Consider the following 19,757-nt stretch of genomic DNA (forward strand, 5'->3'; position numbering starts at 1 on the left):
TAAAATGCACCATACATCCCCTTTTGAAGAACTGTAACTATTACAGGTATAAGAGAAAATTAGTTTTAGTAAATCCATTGAAACACATATGGTAATAAATTCCATCGACAGCATGATAAATGTGTCTTATATTTGGCATAGCTTTAACATACCACTTTTTATTATTTTTCCATGATACACTCTCACATAAGTAAAACTGTAACATAAGATTGTTTGCAAAGGGAAGTGTGAACTGATCACAACATGCAAACTGGATTTTCTTCAGCTTGGAGTGGAACCTATAATACTGTCTTTGAAGTTGCCGTGTTTATTTTGAGGCCTTGCTCTGGGGACAGTATGAGCTAGGTGAAAAACTATCACCCTTTCTAAACCTGCAGCCTCTGACAACTAAAGGTGCAAAATTTTCCCTGCTAGTTTTGAAATCCGGCTCCCCACATAGTATCACATTGCATTACTGGCCAAACCATCAAGACCAATCATCATTCAGTATAAGACACATTTTGAAACAATTCAGATTTGGAACTGATTTCAAAGCCATTTAGATTTATAGAAGGAACTCATTTAAAAAAAACACAACAAACTAGTTTAAATACTGGACCAATTATCTATGTACATAGGCTACATATTGAAATGGTTTAAAATTTGAATAAGTTCATCTCAAGCAGAATCAGTTTGGTAAAGATATCAAGCACATGTAAGTGCTTCATTGAACAAGGCATTTTCTTTGCCACGTGCTTGCTGCCTTGCCACTGATGTTTTATTCATAAGTCATCTGAAAACAGTTTTTCATATAATCCTGCCTCTTGCTTATGATATCACAGCATTCTACTGTGGAGGTAAAGAGTGAATGTAGTCCTCCATTTTTTCACATCTTGCACAATATGCTGTAGTGAAGAAATCCCACACATTTCTTTCCTGCTCTCTATGTATCCAAAAATGTTTTAAGTGCTCCCTTGTAGGAACAAAGATCTTTGGGCCCATCCCGGGGCAATTCCTGCTTAGCTGTTAACATCCTACATGAAAAAGAGAAACAACTTTTTCCTCGGATTTACACTTCTACAAGACCTCTCCAGGACTTGGATATCCAAGTGTCCAGAGAATCAAAAAACAATAAGCTAAACTTCGGTGTACAAAATTGGTATTCCTATGTGAGGTTTTCTTATGCATTTTTCTATAGTTCTTTGCTATGTATATGCAGGCTTAGAGTTGCCAGATAGAAAGGAGCTAAGAGAAATCAAATCCTCTCTGTTATATAGGAAAGTGTGAAACAGGATTATATGTTGTCACCACTGGTTTCCAGTGAAGCTCAGTTCCCAGTGTTTATCTCAAGAACCTCAGCTTCACATCCTGCACTGAGGGAGCTGGAACTATATCAGTGTGCTGTGTTACGAGTTTGGCCAGGGAGCAAGACAAGCTTAATATCTTGTTTTCAATGTTCTGATATCAAGGTTTCTCACATCATCTTAATGAGAGACCTCAGTCTGGTTCTGATGGAGCCAATTCTAGACAGTGACAGTATCACCTTTGTGCTAGTCCAAACCCTAACTCTGGTGGCAGGCTCAGCACAATGGTGCAAAGCAGTTGTTTTCTGTGACCTCTGCCTACTTGAAGGAGGATGGAAAGGGGTTGCTTTATATGTATCCTACCTGGTTATGCCCTCCACACACTTCTAGGAAATCATCTACCAATAACTTTTCCCTCTTTAAATCAGATTGACCCAGAAGAGAGAGGTTCCACCTCCTAGTACCTCACATACCTCAGCACCCTACCTTCCAAGTCCATCCCATCTATGGTCCTTTTCACTGGTGCTTGTAATACACTTTTATCTCATAAAATATCAGTGTTCAAATGGTTCACTAAGGCTTGAGGTTTTTTTCTCTATCTTGCCTTCTGGCAGCAAGTGCAACTAGTATTATGGAAGCATGTGAAAGCTAAGTAAGTGAGAAATCCCTATTTATGACAAAAAGTGGGGGTTCTGCCACTTTCAGACCTCTTGGACTAAAAGTTTTTTATGATTCTTACCTCCAAAATATAAATGATCAGGGTCTTTCATGTCTTTGTTTAGTGAGAGAAAATACAAAGAAGTGCCTAATGAGCATAACTGTGCAGAAGTAAGCCCTTAATTTGAATATGATCTGAATTAGGCAGGGTCTGGATATCTAAACTGAGATAATCTGAGATGATGAGTAAACTAGCCAACAAATAGTACAGTACAGGAAGAGTGAGCTCATGGCGCTGTTACTTCCTCAACAGCGTAGAAACCACAGAATAGGATTCAGTAATGATTACTAAAGAAGGAAAGGAGAGAACTAAAAACTCATACATGCTGGTATTTAGAGAGCTTTGATGTGGCATTTTCATTCCCTGATGTTTTCAAACCAGAATTTTATGGTCAGAAATAACTGAAGCGTATTATACAAGCCCGGGATTGTCTTTTCACTTTCTCTCTTCATTTGAGAATGAATAAAAGCAAACTGAGAAAAGTTGGTGGGCAGCAAGGTGTATTGAGGAGGATGAGCTGTACTTGGGTGTTAGCTGACAGTAAGTGGGGACTTTTCTTTTTTTCCCAAAGGAAAGTCATGTTAGCTTTGATGCTATCAGGAATAACAATATTGGAGTAATAGCTAGAAAAAATCCTTTAACTGTGTCACACCTGGGCTGAAGAACAAAGTAAAAATTCTAGAAAGCTAATAGTTGACTGATGCATCTGTATGCAAACAGTAACCTAAATGACTTAGCTTTCTTTATAAAAGCATAATTATAAGCAATATGGAGTATATTGACCTCGAGTCCTTCTAGAATTGCTTTTTTTAAAACATATCTGCTGCTGCAGTTAGTGCTCTGTCCTGTCCTTCCTACGTCTCTTGGAACACAGCACAAGACTTTGCCCTGTACTTATGAAAAAAGCAAGTTGTCTGATTTTTCATTGTTTAGCTTGGTGCAGTCTTTGTATTGACTTCAGTAAAGTTTGAATTGGATCAGATAGGCTTGAACTAAGGCCTTCATCCACAGCATAACTGTTTGGTTCAGTAGATTTCCTGCCTGATTTGTATCTTTGTAAGGAAATTATGATTATGACCCCACTCTTCAAATAGCCTTTAATAGGAAACATTTCCTATTTATGTATTTCCAACACCAAATTAAGTTTATGATGGGGATTAAGTGTGGTGCTTGCAACTGAAGGAGACCGGACCTCATGACTTAGATGGTGCCTTCCAGTTGCATATTGCTTTCTTACTAAGGGCAGTATTTTTCGCTTTTATTGTCAGAAGGAAATGAAGTTAAATGAATCACTTCTCATGTTTTCAGCCACAGTGAAGTTAAGAGGGAAAAAATTACAGCTGTGATAATGTTAGCAGTCAATATTGTTTCTCTTTGCAGAACCATAAACAAAATCGTGAAGCTAGTCTCTAAAAGGTCTCGATGACAGCTCTGGTAAATTTAAGCAATCTGACTACAGAGATGAATAGCATTTTCCTGTTATACATTCTATCTCTCTTTTAGTTTGTGAAGCTATTTTAATCTAATTAAGCTAGTGTCAAACTCTGATTTCCCTCGAATGGTCCTGGAGCCCTGAACAATGCTGATTTTTTTTTTTTTTTTTAAGACAAACTTCTCTTAAAACATTTGTTTTTAAGGTTTTTCCTTTTATTTGCCTGTAGACCAAAATAAATTATTCCCTCAAGAGTGTATGGTTATGACAATAAAGCAGATGGTACTCACAGAAGAAAAGCAATTTTTCCACTATTTCACAAAATATGTGTATATGGTGACTGTCTTGCCCTGGCTCAACTTGGGTTATTAGCAATTATCATTTTCTGCCAGTCTTTCATTTCGCTCTAGTGGGTGAAATTTCACTTAAGTGAAGTCGGTGGAAATTTTGCTATTAACTTCAGCAAGGACAAATTGTCAGTCACTGTGTATTAAGCTACACAATACTAATTGTAGCTATGGATTGTATAGGAATTCCCTGAACGCCTGCCTATCTTACCCTGCAGCAGTGACAATGGGCCCATGTACCCAGGGAGTCAAGAGAGCTGCACTTGGATGCACCTCACTCTAGCATTTAGATCATTGGATTTGTTTTATATTTGTTACTCTTTTAAGCTAAAGGGGTTTTCCCCCATGCCTAGGCTTAGTTTTAATTTGAACTTGAAAAGAAGGGGGAAAGAGTTTTAAAATAAACAAACAAAAAGGAAGGAAGAAAAGTTTTCCAATTGTTCTTCAGAGAAAATGAAGTAAGCAAAAGCTTTAAGTCGTTTAGTCTTTTGACTAAATAGAAAAAAGCACAATGCTTAACAGCTGGAAAATCTTCTCTTCCAAAAAAGGTATCTTCAAATTCCTACCTAGCTGCAGCAGCACTTTTGAAATGGTCAGTGGTGCTTTCCTTAATTCCCCAATAACTTGAAAAAAATAATAATGAAGCACCAGCTGCTACTATTAAAAAAAAAAAAAAAAAAAAAAAAAAAAAGCCCTGCCTAATAAATACATACTTTATTTTTATCCTAGTGTGGTCCATGTAGCTACAAAAAATTGACAAGTGAGAGAGCATTTTAGTGAAAGTTTTCTGGGCCACTTCCTACTCTCTGAATAAAGAACCATAAATTGAAAGACTTTTGAGCAATAGCTTATTAGGAAGGATAAATTATATAGAAATGCTAAAGAAACCCGTAACTATGAATACAGCTTATGTTTTAAACATATAACTTCCTTTTGAAAGTAAATGTGAGGTTTGCCCTATCTTCTAGTTCATGTAGAGTTTATATAACCATCAACTGGTTAGTTCAACAAGGGAATCTCAGTGCTGTAAATTCCTGGGATAGCTATGAGCAGATCTGTGCACTGTCTGCATCCTGTATAAGTGGGATGACAGTCAAGCATAGACATGTCAGCTGATCTACAGAATGAAAAATAAATAATTCAAATATTACAGCTGCAATAAGCACTTTATTTATGCCATGAGTCAACAGCTTTGGTATGCATTCTTTTCCCAGCAATTGTCCTCCATCAGACATTTAATTTTTAAACCACTGGTATAAATTGGAATGACGTTTGAAAGTATTGTTTCATTTAAAAGATTTATTTCTTTAAGATCTCCATTGCAGCTATAGTTTATTTTGTGAGGCTTCTATTAATTATCTAATTGATTTGGTTTGTTTATTTGTCTCAGGAGATTCTGGCTCTGTTTCTGTAATTTGTATACTGGTACCTGAGCCCTAGAATATGTGACATTTCGTGTGTATAGCTTTAGCACTGTTATTTGCATGCCTTCTTCTGAAGGTGTCGCTAACTAACTGCAGTGTTATCTATTTACATTTTATGAGTACAAAGCAGTAGTCCTAGCAGGTAATCATTTTGGCTGTTTTTTAAACTGGTCAGATAATAGCAGCTGGAAAAATTCCTCCTGCAAAGGTACGGTTGATACTGCTGATATTTACAGAGTAGAAATTTGTAACTGAAAACTTGGACTACTAGTATAATATGGTAGGTTGGCTCTCCCATGTGAGCCTTGTAGGAGATAATAAATATCATTTGATCTTTTTTGTGATTTTTATTTGTATTGGCCGGATTGTACCTGCTTTTAAAATTCAAACCATCCTGTAGAACTTAGCTTAATTGCAGCCTTTGAGCATTTCCTGGATGCAGAGATTTCTCTTGATCAGAACCCTTTAAGGCTTTCCCAAGGAGTCAGAGTGGGATTGTTCACAGGATGGTTGCAAACAGGGTGTTGTGTTAGGTCTGCTTCCGCTTGGCGGAACACCAACGTCCAGGACTCCTCCTGTCTGTTCTCACCTGCCTTAATGCTATGCAGCCAAGGGGAACTGAAGTCTGTAAGTGAATATTACCCTTCTGGGTTTAGTTCTACCTTGGATTTTTTTTTTTTTTTGACAAATTCTCAATCAATTGCCATAAATTTAAGTGTAAAAATACATTAAATCACCTCATACCTAGGGGCACATGGAGACTTTTTTAAAAGAAAATAATCTTAAAACAGTCTGTTCGTTCTGAGACTAGCCTCTTCTCTCTGATATCCATTTCACTGTACATGACAGCATTCATATCTGAAAAGAGAATTTTGTTTAACAAATCTGTGGAAATCTGAGGTATAGTAGAGGAAAACATCTACATGGCTGAACAAATCAGGGTTAGCATCCATTTGTTATTGGAGTTTCTGAGTTAAGGTCTGTGTCCTGTGGAACAGAAAAAGTTGCTCTAGTCATGTTTTGTTTAACTTCACTTTTTATCTTACTCATGTCTACCTTATCTTCTACATATGGCACCTCTTGTAGAGCTGACCACCCACTCCTATGCCCTAAACCAGCTGTTTAACCATGTTACATTGTCGAGATACGATTTTATACCTCCTTGAAGTGCTTACAGTTTGTAGTCTCAGATGCTCTTTAAAGTTCTTTTGAATTAAGCCGTATTGTAGACACAGTGCGCGATGGAATAAGTGAATGTAGAATATGCTTTACTATCTGTTTGATCTCTTTAGATGTTGAGAATGGGTGGTGGCATTGCTGGACTGACTGCAGCAGGAGCTGCCAAAGCAATGGGAGCTAATGTCAGAAGATTTGATACCGGATAGAGTAAGAAAATATGGCTTAGAATCTGGAACACTGATTAACATTTTATACAATATTCTGATCAAAGTTCTGGTCTCATTTGCACTGGAGGATGTTCTTTGAAAACAGTTTGCCCAGTTTCTCCAATATGTGTTGCAGGCAAAACAGTCTCGACTTGTTGAATTCTTAATTAATGTATTGCTAATTAACACAAACATCTAATCACTGATTTGGGTATTCAGAAAAAAAGAAAACATAAACAATTAAGCAAACAAATAAGTAAATGCCTTTCTTCCCCCTTTCCCAGGCTCTGCTTAAGCCAAACACCTATCCTCTCTCTTTCCTAGTCTCAACTTCTCTTGTTTTCACCACGGAATACACTCAGTCCATCCCAGGTTATTTGGTGAGGTTGGGGTTGCATGTATAACTGTTTCCATCTTCCGCTTCTCCATACCTCTTATTGTGCCTGTCCTGGTGTGAGTCACCTGCAGCTACAGTCCTTTGGAGGTGACCCTGTCACTGTCAGAAGGCAGTTTATGGTCCACTGCTCAGGTCACCCCTGCAGCCCCCTGCTTCCAAAACCGTGCGATTTATGCCCAACACTGTGCCTGTGTGTGAACTAATTGGGTGCTCTTGCACAAATTAGATGCTTGTGTGTGAACACAGTAAACCCTGCAATTTGTGTGCAGTACAGTATACAGTACAGTATAAAAATGTGATGTGAGCATTGTACACCAAATATTGTACTATGATTATAGAATTGTAGACTAGTTGAGGTTGGAGGGGACTCTGGAGATTGTCTACTCCAAACCCCTGCTCAGAGCAGGGTCAGCTAGAGCAGATTGCTCAGGACCTTGACCTGCTGGGTTTTGAATATCTCCACAAACTCTCTGGGCAACCTGTTCCAATGTTTGATCACTCTTGCAGTAATTTTTTTTTTTTTATTTTTAAATAGAATTTCTTGTATTTCAGTTTGTGCCTGTTGCCTCTTTTTCTGTCACTGGTCACCGCTGAGAAGAGCCTGGCTCGGTCTGCTTTGCATCCTCCCATCACATATTTATACACATTCATAAGATCCTATGAGCCTGCTTATCTCCAGGCTGAATTGTTAAACTTGTTTTGTTTGGTTTGTTAAATCTGCAATGGGGAAAAAAAACTCCAATTCTAATCACTAAGAGTGTGGTGGAGCCAATGAAAGAACGATCCATAATTGTGGATCTTGCAGCTTAGGTTGGATGTAATGTAGAAATGACTCATCCTGGACTACTTTACATTTGTAAGGGTTGTAGAGCTCATCAGCATTTCTTAGAAATAACTGAGTTGCAGAGAAAGTACAAATAATGTCAGTGTTGCTCTGAGAAACGAGAAACTAATAAATGTTATAGTAATAAGGACTTGACCATCTTTCCTTGAAGCCACTGCATTTCTGTCATGGAGTTCTTACTAGTGTGGTGGGGCAATAAAGCAGAGTCTTTTCTTTTCTAAGTAATGAAACCTCAGATTGGAATATTATCCAGACACCATTCCATGTTTGAAGGTTTTATGCATTGTGACATTTATAAGCATGGTAACATCATTTTTAGTACTGGTATCCATAAATGCCCTTAGATTCATCTCTCGAGCTTTATTAACAAGGCTTTTCAGTTGTCCAGTTCCTAAAATTTGAATCCAGAAAAAAAGAAGGAAAATCAATTTAGAGATTTGCTTGATTTCAGTATTTGTAAAAAACTGTGACTTGTCACTATTTTACTATATCAATGGTAGATTTTAATACAGAGAATTACTATTCTTAGATGAAGATTAAGATCAAATGTAGTCTGGAAAAGAAAAATCACACAGTGCATAATGGTAAGATGATATAACGGTGCAATTATTTGTCTGCTGCCAAAACGTGTACTGGGGTATTGACTAAACAATCACGTTTTATCAGTTTATATCTTTTTTCAGTACAATGCAGTCCTAAGTGGTGATACACCTAAAAAGATATCATGAGACTGTTTTTGAAATATAAAAAGATGTAACTAATCTTAAACTTTTATTTCATTATCTTTTTCCAAGTTAAATTTCTAACTCATTTCTTTAGCTACAATGTTCTCTTTCTTTTTAAATGAAAGATTAGTTCTCTGTAATGATCTGGCTCTAGCAGGTAAACTCTCAGACAGACAAGCATCATGAAACTGATGAAATCAAGAGTGTTCCTAAAGCTGCTGACCTGCACTGCTGCTGTCCTAAGACGGCCTAGCTTTGTCTCCTGATTTTTGGTGTGGTGTGAGGGTGATAGTCAGAACTATTTTAAATGAATAATGTTGATGCCTGGTTAACAGAGCTGATTAAGAATTTTTTATTTTTTCCATCTTCTCTTAGTGGAAAAAGGTAGGTTTCCCCTTTTACTGTGGGAGAAAGAAATATTTCTACTGATATTCTTCTGTTGAAAACTGAATGGAAATACTTAGAACTTATGTAGATGTTTTCACATTTAAATATTCCCCTTATAAAACCACATCTGAGTATGTTGTTCTGAGTCAGTTTGTATGTGCCTGAACTGCTCTAATACCTCATACAATCAGCAATTTGGATACTGCTTGCTTGTCTTCCCCAAGTGCTGGACTTTCTGCCTAGACTGGAAGGCCTATTTTGCACAATGTTTGTTATTGTAGTTGTGTGCAGAGAGGGCCTGTGCATATGCCATAGGGTCTCAAAGGTTTGTTCCATCTATTCATTTAAATACCCACCTTACATAGTGACAAAGTCATCGAAGTTGTGGTATTCCTGTAGTCTGAAAATACTGCAAATACTATTGTGGAAAAGGAAAAAAATCTGCTGGGCACCTGTCTTCCGTAGAAAATGCTATTCCCTGCCTTACTCTCATCAGTAATAATAAATGGGTTTTTTTCCTCCTCTTTCTAGTACTATGTCCTTTTCCCTTTGAAAGGAGCCATTATTTGAACCCGTTAAAAATGCAATCACTTCCATCAGGAACCATGCTCATACATTATAGTAGGGTGGAATTTTACAGGAACACTTGGGACTGGGGCATAAAGTAATAGCAGAATCCTTGCAGCCTTCACCTGTTTTCTTCCCAAGAGCAGAGGTGTACAGTGGCCTGTTCTGGAATGCCAGATGAACAGAACAGTTCAGCTAAAAGTGTTGCAATTTTACCTTATTGATCTTATTGACTTCTTCTGTGGCTGCCATACTTGACTATCAAGTCATGACTTACTCCTGGATGTGCATTGAAGCCAGCACCTGTGGCTCCACATGGGATGAACTGGCAGCTGCAATGTCCAGATGGCTAGCCTGGAATGATAAAATTGAAGGAAGAAACAATAATTTAGGGCAGTGTTCAAGATCAGAATTCAATATATGTTGTTTTCAGAGTATGGAGTTAGAATTTTTTTTTTTTTAATGGTGTGCATTCTTAATAATATGAAAGGATGTTAAAGAAACATGATCTTCATTCAGATACACTTGCAAAGAATGAAGGTATCTATATCTTCTTCCTTGGAATTGACTGGAGTGCAATTAACCCATGAAACACATTGTGCAATGTGATTCTTATCAGACGACCATGAGGTGTTTTCAAATTTGAAGTAGTTGACTTCTTATTCTGAAAAATAAGCACCATATGGTTTTGTAGCCAGTTTCCTGACTGGCCTCCCAGCTTGTTCAGTCTCTGGCTTCCTGACAAAATTGCTGACTTTCTCTGGTCATGCATCAGAGTAAGCTATTAGTTTTAAGCAGAACCCTTAGCTTGTAAAACAAAGCTTTGGTAAGCCATGTCTGCAGTAATATGCAAATTTGATTTACTACCATGTATAAAACAGGCATTAGATCTGTGGAGAACATGTGAAAAGTTTCCAAGATATAATACATGAAAGCTTTGAAAGCTATTTATTTTTCTTTCTCATCAGGGTGTGGTGAACATGGGTTACACAGACTTGCCAAGTAGAATGGCTACTCAAGCCAGTAGCATTTATTCCAATAACATCTTGATAATGAAGGTGAGTTTCAATGCCACTTAAATGTTTTCAATAAAATTGTCTAAAATGTGCTTTATGAAAGACACCAGTGTTTCTGTTAGTGAGTTTAGCCACTCCAAGGAAACGTATCATTCAGTGCCTTCAAGATAATGTAGTGAAGTGAATTTCTTACATGTTTAGAGCACTGAAATTGGACAAAAAGAGATTAATAAATATTTTTGTATTGTAAAATCAATGCTGTGCATGGAACTTGTAATTTTTGAAGAAGGATATATTACTGAGAATAGGTTCATCTGCTAAGTCACTGAACTGTGCTTTAGGAAATATGACTTAAAGAACCAGATAAAGTGTGTGGAGTCAAGTCAGTATGTACTGAACAAAGCTGCCATGACAAGTAGCAATAGGTAAGCTGTGTGTGGTACTCAGACTTCAATTAGTGCTAGCACTGCAAAGGTCAAATGGTTTCACAGTACTCTTACAACGTCCTTGTGTCAAGAGCAGGAAAGAAAGAGCACTGTCAGTTATAAAGACACAGTAGTTTCCTACTGAAGCTAGCAGGGGTTTGGCCTCAGAATGTGAAACAGATTTCAACTCTGATATGACATTGTGCAGGATATGGCCTGATAATCTCTGTTGTAGTAGTAACAGTCCTTGTACCTTCATACATCCTTTGGCCTCTCGCCCCGGGGAAGAGAAAAGGAACTGGATATGCAGTTAAATTGGGAGGCAGCCTTAAAATCTGTGAAAACTGAGATTACTTGTATGTTGACTGCAATTTTTCCATACGCAAGAAGTTTCTTTAGATAAACTGATTCTTTTTCGGTTATGTTTATCTTGGATGTAATAAAGAGGGAAGTATAATTTCAGTTGCCATGGTGAACTGAAGATTGACAAGAATCCGTATCTGCGCGCAGGTAGTGTTAAACCGAAGTACAGTCATGCTCAGTAATTAAATATTGGCAGACTGGAATTACTAGTTAGCTAAGAAAGTGTTTTGAAAGGAGAAACATACTCACATTCAGCTTTTAAGAGAAGTAGTTCAGGATTTCGATTTTCTTGTTTAATCTTTTTTCTTTCTTTTTTTCCCCTTTTCCTGTGATTCAAAATGTCAAGTATATGACATCTGAAATATACTGAGCCAAATTCTGTGCAGTAAGAACATAAACATGGTTTTCACAACTGATCTAATGCAATGATCAGTGCTGTTTTAGAGACCAAGATTATCACTGTAAGTATAAGGTAAAGATCAAATCCTATTCTATTTACTTATGTGAGTAATCCCACTAATTTCAGAAGGATTGATGAGTAACTGTGCCAGAACTTTGGATGAAGGGTCAGTCCATAAAATGATGAAAAACAAGATAATGTAAGATTCCATCATAATGATTGTTTTGTTCTATAACAGGACAGTAGGGTCTGATTTCCACGACTTTTACCAAAAGCAGCACCATCTTCTACTCCTGTTTAAACAAACAAAAAAAAAAAGTGCAAGAACTGGAAGGAGAGAAGGAAGTCACAGGCTCACCATTTAGGTAGACCATGACCACAGCTGGAATTTATACAAAAGGTACAAGCAAATTTATTTAATCTGTATTTATTATAATCAGTTTGGCATTTAAATGATGATCAATGCTAGAAATAATCATACAAAGATAAAGTTAGCTTCTGAAAGGGAGTGCACGCAGTGGCTTAACTCTAAAACATAGCAACCCAGGCAGTGGGTTGCTGATATATCATGTTGATTTCCAATTGAATGAAAGGCTAAAAATTCAATTTTTCAGGATTTTAAGTGAATCATTGTATACCTTTTGTTACCAAGAAAGTTGTTCTGATATTAATTATATGTGTAATAAATACCCAATATGATATAGGTTAGGGACCCAATCCCGGGCCAGTTAAAATTAATAGATAGACTATTCTCAAAAGCTTTTGGATCAGGGCCTGTATATACTGCATAACTCCAGATGTCATTATCTGTGTTGAAATTTGTATATGGAATGGAAAATCAATCAGACAGCAAGGTTTTGATTATGTTGAATAATATTTTTCTCATAAACAAGATCTCTATGCTCTTTATATTAACTATCTTTGAAAATAATGATGATAGAATGAAAGAAGAATAATTCTTAATACAAATGATAACAGAAGGGGAGAGATTTAGCATAGTTTTTCAAGGGTTCATGGCCTTCTAAGCTCTTGTCCAAGCTAAATATGTATAAATATCTATTGGTTCAAGGAAAGCAATGTTTTGGTGATACAGAAAGTTGGGAATGAAGAAAGAGAAGTCTGTTCCAGTTAGTGAACCATTCTATAACCTAGGTTTGCAGAGCAATTGAAAGACCTTCCTTATTCTTCTCACAGGGATATTGACTTTAGAATGTTCTGTCCAGATTACCATCCTTTTAATATCCTAGTTTGAAGATCTGTTTTTTTGATTAATGTTGGGCAATTTCTATGCAAGTTTTAATGTTTTGATAAAGACTTGCTAAAACGCTAGTCTCGCCAAAAATTACTCTCCCATGAGCTCTAAGAGCCAGATTCTGATATCCTTCCTACATTGGGTTTTGTCTTGATTGGAGAGATTCATATTGGTACATTGATTTGCTCAGAGTTTACTTGGATATATTTAATAAGACATTGTGCAAGTGATGACAAAATGTGTCTCTGAGTCAAATACCATATTATCTTGGATTAATGAAATGATCTAGTCTTTTCCTAAAGTGGGAAAAACATTTTCTTAAATCCCCAACACATATGGTCAAAGAGACTAGTACTGGGAGCAATAATAGTTTCTCCCAAGGAAGTATTGTTGAACTCTTTGTGTGGTCTGCATCTTTTAATAACGTTCAGATGCTACACTGTGGTCTGTATTCCTACTAAAGCAGTAAAGGTTGTGAGAAGTCACAGGGGAATTTATGACATACTTCATTTTGTTTTTTTCAATGAACTATTTCTCCATATTTGCCCAAGTGGAACATTTTTTATTTAAGAGAGTTTGCTGCCAGTCCTTTTATGCATCTGGAGGACCCTGGGGTTCCCATTTCATCCCCAGGTTGACAAAGATAATATAACTCCAGACAAGAATAGTTTTCTGGCAAAAACAAGGTATAAAAGATACGCATGTTAAGAATGTGCAGGGAATACCTTCTGCTGCCATGGGTGTCAAGTGACACAGCCTCATTGGAAGTAGGGCTTGGGTTCTAAGTCTGGTTTTAGTTTATGATTAATTCAAAAAAATTGCTTTTTTATTATCCTGAGTGTTTACTTTTCTTTATAGGCTTGGCAGGTGTTTTAGGACAGGGTTTTTTTCCTCCTAATGCTGCTTTTACTGAAATGGTGACCACATCTCATCTTGCTGGAATAGTTGCTTATCACACTGTCTGGGGAGTCATACCTACCTTCCATTTGCCTCCTGTGTCAGTAACAAATGCAGTTTCTGGTAAATGTACTCTCTGCTTCTTTCTTCTCTTGTGTGCTTCATTATGACAGACTTGGGTTCATTTTCATTAGGAGGGACTTTACAGACAAGGAGGTAGAGACAGAAAGAGGTTAATGACTTACCCAAACTGAATTATAAATAAGATTAGAATTTAGGAGTTCCTGCCTCAAAACTCTTACACCAGGCAATAAACAATTCTACTTTTCATCTTTACTTAGATCCATGATGCATATTCCTACACAGAAATCTTACTGGCAACCAAAGGATTGTATAATAATCATTTCTTTTAAGTATAGGGATGCCAAAATATGAACATTGGCTTTATGTCTATATCTATTGTCCCTATAATAAAAACGTGTATTTCTGTGAGAGCTATTAGGACCAGGGAAGAAAATGTCTAACAAAATTAATGAGAATAATGAGAAGACATGCTGAGAAAATGTCAGTGTCACCTCAGGTATGTGTTAGTCTGTTTTTGTTTCTACATCCTTTGCTTTGTTTTGATCTGTATAGGACCTGTTTATGTATGGTCTGGATACGGAAAAAGGAGAATGCAAATAGAAACAAGTTTAGTCTGTATTCCTATGATTAGGAGTGCAGAATTCCCCTTGCAAGTGAAGAGCTAGGTACAGCTAATGCAGTTCCAGCTGAGAACTGTGCTTTCACATTTAAAATATGCTTTGTACCTGCAATCCTTTGGCAAGGGTTGAATTTGTCAGAGTAATCTTTATCTTCTTCAGGGAGAGCAGTTCCATATTTCCCTATTAAACTGGGAAGTCAAGTACAAGATAGCTTCTTCATTATGGCAGAGACCATGTATTTTCAGGTGCAATAAAGCATTTAGTGCATTTTGTACTCCTATGCAAATAATATAAAAGTCATGTTGTGTCTATTTTATTGTACTTTCTTAGTTTGGCATAACCTGAAATTTCTGTTAACCTTGGTCACAGCTAAAATTGCTCTTATGATAGAGTATAAGGACCAGCTAAGAGTGGGGCCAGGTTTGTAAAGCCCTGTAAAAACACCCAGTTGAAGAAATCCCTTGCTCTCCTACATGGCAACCTAGTAAGAGGGACTGCACACAACATGAGCCAACTGATGGTGGTCAGATTTCAGCACATTCTGTAATTTTAGGGAAAGAGGTAAGAGGGGCTTTGTTTGTTTTGTTTTTTGTTTTCTTTGGAGGAGGAGGAGGGTTTTCCAATAAATGAAAAGAAGAGGGAAGGGGCACTGGATACTGTTGGGAACAAGCACGATGGGAACATATCAGAAGAAAAGAGGTTAAGAAGGACAAATATGGAAGGCATCTGAGGCAAAAAACTGTAAGGAATGAGCGATGAAATGGTTGAAAAAGCAGTGAATACAGGCCAAATGTTCCAGCTTTGAATGCTTATGCAACTGTTCCTACTAGCTTGACTGTGTGGCTAGGTTCTCCTTTCAGGTGTTCCACAAGAAAATCGGACAAGATTGAAAAAGGAAGAGTAGGAAAATGTATTATCTACCAAATGAAGCATCTCTTCCCCCTCAGCCCTAGGACTGAGGGCTAATAATCTGTGACTTTTCTTTTTCCCTAGGTCTTACTGCTGTTGAGGGGTGGATCTAACTGCTTTTAACGGGTGGATCTTATTTTCCTTCCTCTCTGCCTCAAACTCTGGCTTCACTAGCTACATTGGTGTCATCAGTCAGCACTGCATGTGAACAATGTTTTTTTTGCCCTCTACATCTTATAGGGAATATCTGTTTGTGCCTTCTATTCAACAGTTATACATGTACAGAAACGTATACTTGTGAGTTCTGTAAAGTGCCCCCTCCTTGCAAATTTGTGCATATTTTTGCGACACAGTCGGAAGCTGGGACAAAGAAGTACTCAGTGGAATAGAAATCCTGGAAGGTCTAGCCACACATCTGTCAGTCCATGAATGTGTTCTTCAGTTGATGATACTAGTAGGTGAAATTTTCCAAAGGTCATTAACGCAAAACTAAGAAACTAGGTTGTCTAGGTGCCTCATTGAGATGCTGTGTGCATTTGCCATGATATAGATGTACAAAACTGCATGTGGGAATGACAATTTGAGCATCCTTACTGAGTCAACTGTGAATTTCTCAGAGTAGAGCATTTTGCAGAGGAAATTTTTCCTGGGGCTTTCAGCTTTAAACTTCAGCCTTACAATGGAATAAGCATAAAAAGTTGCATTCTATTCCAAACAAAGCTGAATGCCAGTGGGCCTCAGTTTGGCTCTAGAAGCACTTTAATTCCAATTTAATTTTGTATAGGACTTTAGACAGAATAACTTGCTCTTTTAATACAAAATGCTTGTGTGCAGTTTTGTGTAAGGAATCTAAATGTTTTGATTGTAGAAGTCTGTAGTTACTATTCAAGACCTTTGCTCTGAAAAAGCATTGTCTAGGATATTTGACTTTTTTTTTTAATATAGAATACCTATTTAGGAAGTTCAGTATGTCTAATAATAGGTTTCTATGACCATAATAGGGCATCAAAATCGGTAACCTGATTTTTAAAGGTATTGTACTGCCAGGACAACCCCTGAAATTTTAAAGACTTCTTTATGTTCACCATGTTCAGGTGAAAAGTAATTATGGGCTTTTGGTCCATATGACTGAGTACTCAGGCGTGGAAAATTGAGGATTACAAAAGTAACTGTGTCAGCAACTTGATGTCCACAAGCAAACTTACAACAAAAATGTTTGAACAGATATGCACAATGGAGAGGGGTAAAGTAAAACCTGATTTGAAGGACTCATTGCAAATAACTGTGAAAACCCATTTTCATATTTGACTTTCATCACACCTTTGCACTGATACTACCACTCCACAGAAAGGTTTCCAGCTGGAAACTTCTGTTGTGCTGAGACATCTGTTTATCAGTCACATCAGTCAATTGGTTTGTGATGTCAGTTAGGAGCTCACAGGAACTTGCTTGTGGGTGAAAATGTAGCAGATCTCATGAGGAAGCTAGCCAGTTTCTTAGTGAGTTCTGAGGAGTAGCCTGTGGTCAACCAGTGACATGATAAAGGTGGAAGAGAGATACTAGAGACAAAATTTAAGTTGTTCAGTGACTAAAGGAAAAACCATCATGCTAGCATTTTCTAAAATACTCCCAAAGCCCATGTACAGGGATAAAGCCTACATGCATAGGTAAGAAAGACCACTTTAGATTTATTATGAACTGGGAAATGTCTCAAATAGACGGAGCTTGCAACAGGAGGATGGGCTCCATCTAATGGAAGATGAAAGCCTGTTGGCCCTTAAAAAGATTATATGGGAGTTCTTAAACTGAAGACCAGGAAAAGCCAATAAATTAGTTAACATATTATCTAGAATGAAATTCTATAACTCTGGGGAAAAAAAGGATAGACGTTGATAAACTTCATATAGGAAATAGCATAAGCAGTGAACACATTAAGTTCAATTTAAGCAGAACACAAAAAATTAAGCAATCATGCCATATACAGTACCATAACCTTGCCAGAAATTTAGGAAACAAGACAGATCAGGAAGGCCTGATTTGGAAAGAGAATAAGAAATCCATTTAAAAAGAGCACAAATCTTTAATGAAATTGAAAGTGCTAGTGCTAAAATGAAAATAAGATAAGGTTTGAAGCTGTATGAGAATTGAATTTGCAATTGGAATAAACTGAAGAGTATAAAATATGACAGTTATACCAGTTTGAACATAAAGTGATGTGCAGAGAAAAAGAACAAACAGGCGTTTTTACTTGGTCATTCTTACAAATTAAAATTATTTTCCCCAAGAAGTGGTTTCTTAATTACACAGAGAATGTTGAATATGTTCAAATGACCTACAGATCCTCCAGAATATAATTATCTCTACCTCCTCCCTGGAGCAGTATTTGTAGGAGGATATTGTACATATCTCTTGCTGGTGGACATAACATATCTTTTGTCAGTGGGCTTAATATCTTTTGCCCATGGATGTAACATTTAACAGCTTAGTCAACATTCAGGTTTCCTTCAGTAGTTAAGTTAGTAATCCAAAGCTAGCAGGATGGTCTTGACTAGCAAAACTAGTGATACCAGCAAGCAAATGGCCTGATTCCGGCTGTAATATTAATGCTATAAGCACTGAGGAATGAGTGGTATTTACAGAATCAGGCCCTCCAGCAAAACCGTTCACTTATATGGGCAAATATTTGCTATCCCTCTTCATTAGATCATGGAATCGCTTATCCCTCAGGCCAGAGAAATTTTATAGGCTTTTTGTATTCCACTGTCCTTATTTGAGCATATTTCTTTGTGGCTGTGCTATGTTTCATTTGAGAAAAGACAAGAGTAAACAGCTTTGCATTTTGAATACCATAATATTCAGTCTGTTGCTAGAAGGCAGCAACTCATTCATCAAGGAGCTTAGTTCATTTGCACGAGTACTGATCTGTTTAGTGTGCAAGTACCTCAGGAGAGAGACTATGTCTATTTTTATTTTCTCTTTTTAACTCACTTTCAGATATATAAATATTGTTCAAAACTTATTAAATCTGAACTATTTCTTGTTAGAGGTAGAATCTAACTGGCAATTATCCTTAACAAAGAGAGAGAAAGGAAGTATTTTAGGGAAGAAAACTATCTGATAGTAATCAGAACTGAAATGGTTCTCTTACCTGCCCTTAAGGCTTCCTACATCCTAGAAAAGTGTTCAGCACCAAAATCTGGAAGAAATGAGGTGTCAGATTTCATTAATTCTTTAAAGTGCTTTAAATGAAACCATCACTGCAGAGAAATCTGATAAATGTCCTGGAACTTATCAGAAGGTCACACGGCAGTCAATAGACATAGTAACAAAGCTTATTTTCCAAAAGGTTGTTTCACAATAGTTTTACATTTGAACCCCATTCTTTGAAATGATATTAAATTAACATACTAAAATAGCTCATATGTGTGTCAAAAGAACTGAGTAATACATTTCCCTCTAGCTATAGTATGATCAATAAAATCTTATATGTAATAAATGCCTCAGAGGGTGGCAGGGCCCAGGCTGAATGGGAAACAGTAGCAGATGTTTTCAGTTTATATTCTACATACAAATAAAGAACACCTTCCCATCCTTACACTTAGATTTTGACCGGATTCATTGTGAGGACCAGGTTAATAATTAAATAAACACTAGGTCAAAATTGTGCTGCATAAGGTCATTGCAGCTAATAGTTTTGCCAGTTGTCTTACAAATGAGTACTTGAATACGTGTGTTCTGGGAAGCTGTTATGTTGCTTCTTGTTTGTTTATTTTCCACAAGCTATAATATAAGCCACATCAGTGTAGTCATATGGCTATTCTATTTAACTCCAAAGCTCCTCAAGACACAATATCTATAAAACTGCTCCATCTCAGTGTCATTAATATTATATAACAGCTCTGCTTCTGTTAGACTTAAGTCTGTGGACTTAGACTTCTGAAAAGTGCATGAATATTTCTTGAAGATATCAGCTAACATGTGATCTTCAATGGCCTTTCTGGATGTTTCAGGGATGTTGTAAAATGGCTATATTTGTCTGTTAGTTATGATGCATGCATCATGGATTTTTGTGACTACATTATTTTGGATGATACTTTCAATTCATTCAGCGATGCAGATTAAAAGAAAATTTATTATTTAAAATAAAGTCACCATATGCTTTTCAAATATAAGAAAGAAGACTGCATGTTTACTAAATCATGTAAGTCATGTAAGTATTTCAGAGCATCGTTTATATGAAAACATTAAAAAATCAAAATACGAGAGAATCAAATCTTTATAT

At 36.8% G+C, this 19,757-nt stretch overlaps 1 pseudogene; it reads left to right on the plus strand.

Moving 5' to 3' along the window:
- LOC112981411 (NAD(P) transhydrogenase, mitochondrial-like) overlaps positions 1–19,757 on the plus strand; it is a 90,281-nt pseudogene that overhangs the window by 59,028 nt on the left and 11,496 nt on the right.

The sequence above is a fragment of the Dromaius novaehollandiae genome, chromosome 10 (genome assembly GCF_036370855.1).
Source record: "Dromaius novaehollandiae isolate bDroNov1 chromosome 10, bDroNov1.hap1, whole genome shotgun sequence".
Taxonomy (NCBI): Eukaryota; Metazoa; Chordata; class Aves; order Casuariiformes; family Dromaiidae; genus Dromaius; species Dromaius novaehollandiae.